Source organism: Propithecus coquereli, unplaced genomic scaffold (genome assembly GCF_000956105.1).
Source record: "Propithecus coquereli isolate 6110/MARCELLA unplaced genomic scaffold, Pcoq_1.0 Scaffold70, whole genome shotgun sequence".
In the NCBI taxonomy this organism is placed as follows: Eukaryota; Metazoa; Chordata; class Mammalia; order Primates; family Indriidae; genus Propithecus; species Propithecus coquereli.
Window position 1 is genome coordinate 2901313 of NW_012153063.1, and position 2214 is coordinate 2903526.

Below are 2214 nucleotides of genomic sequence, written 5' to 3' on the forward strand. Positions count from 1 at the left end.
TCTACGAAAAAAATAGAAAGAAATTAGCTGAACAACTAAAAATATGTCTATTAAAAAGAAATTAGCTAAGCATAGTGGCTCATGCCTGTAGTCCCAGCTACTCAGGAGGCTGAGGCAGTAGGATAGCTTGAGCCCAGGAGTGTGAGGTTGCAGTGAGGTAGGCTGATGCCACAGCACTCACTCTAGCCTGGGCAAGAGTGAGACTCTGCCTCAAAAAAAAAAGAATTGTGTTGAGTCAGGGGAAGGGGTAGAAATCTCCTGTCCTCCTCTCCATTGCTCCCTTCTGTCTTTCTCTGCCCTCTTTGTATCTCTTCTCTTGCTTTCCTCAAGATAGCATGACCCACACCTGGTGATATTCTCATCTATATCCTATATTTTGATAACAATTTCTAGAGAAAATGTGGCTCTTATCACTGACCTGTGTCCAAATCAACTGACCTAGTGAGAGCTATTTGAATCCTCTCTTATTTCTACTTGGGACACCAAGGTTAAAGATTGCCAATCCCTGTTTTATACAATGCAGAAGAGATGTCCCTTAGAGTTAAAGTTGTCAGATTTTAGCTTGAAAGATACAAAAGTTATTCTGAAAAGAAGATATACAGAGGAGGGTGATTACACCCAACCATGATTAGATTCAGAGCGTCTTCTATCAGGGTCTTAAAACAACCAATTCCTGAAAACTCTTGACAAACACTGTTTGGTTCTCTGCAGGATGCAAAGATAACATCATACCCTTGAGACATTAACAACATAAGATAAAGACACTAAAAGACAAAGATATGTATGTGGAAATGGTGTATTTACAAAGTTAGAGGACATCTGTGGACAACGAGCCATATGCCCCGGCATACCATCAAGATTAGAACATTTTTATTTTTTTAAATTTTTTATTTCAGAATATTACGGGGGTACAAATGTTTTGTAATAATACACAAATTGCTTTTGAACCATTTCAGTCAACGTTGTAAGTGTGCCCACCCTCCAGATAATGTGCATTGTACCCTTTAGGTGTGAATTTATCCATTCCCTCTTCCCACCTCAAGATTGGGACATTTTTAAATGGTGACTCTGGACATATAAGAAGTGGTGAAACAGTAGTGTGGCCAAGCAGTCTAAGAAGTGGTGAAATGATGTCAAAGACCCATGTAGTATGGCCATGAATTTAACATGGATGTCAAGCAAAGTTGTTGTTGAAGCTATTTCTGTTTAGCATTAACCTCAGCATTAAACCTTTGTGATTGTCTAGCCAAGTATGTTTCTGGCTGCTCTTAGCCTGGTAGCAGCTAAGGCTCAGGAGGGCCCAGGGGCTCTGTGTCTACAGACTGTGCCTTTGGGATGATTGGCAGTGTTGCTGTAACTCTGCACAGTGGATTGGGGGACTTAGTGTCCCACCACTTTGCCAGTACTTGGGGGCCAAACTTTAGAAAACTTTGTCAAACAGGAAGCTGGTCTTTGGCATTGTCTCTCTCTCATGCTACACCTTCTCTCTGCTGTGGCCCAGAGTAATTGTAACATCTCTATCTACTTCCTTCCAGGCAGTGAGCTAGGTGAGGGCTTGTTATAGGGGGCAATGATATTTTGCCATTTTATCAGGGACTCTTGGACACCTAAGGGTCTTTACAATCCACAGGGAGGCTTCTTTAATGGTAGAATTTTAGATACCATGCCACCAAGATTGACACCCTTTGTGTCATCCTTCAGAGGTAGAACTCTGAATCACTTCTGCCGAGACTGAGCTCAACAGTCCAAGTCCTAGTGCCTGGAATGCAGCTGGATTTTCCACGAAGACATTTTTGTCCTCCTCTCAATATTCCTGCCAGAGTTGGCAAAAAATTACCCACCAGTGTACATGGTATTAGAGTTTGCAGTAACACCACCTTGGATGTGCTTCAGGAGTTCTAAAAGGCCTTAAAAGAAATTTGGCATTCTGGGCTGATGTGGTGGCTCACGCCTATAATCCTAGCACTTTGGGAGGCCGAGGCAGGAGGATCACTTGAACTCAGGAGTCTGAGACCAGCCTGAGCAAAAGAGAAATCCTGTCTCTACTAAAAATAGAAAAAATTAGCTGGGTGGGGTAGCACACGCCTGTAGTCCCAGCTACTCAGGAGGCTAAGGCAGGAGGATCACTTGAGCCCAGGAGTTTGAGGTTGCTGTGAGCTAGGCACTCTAGCCCACGCAACAGAGCAAGACTCTATTTCAAAAAAAAAAAAAAAA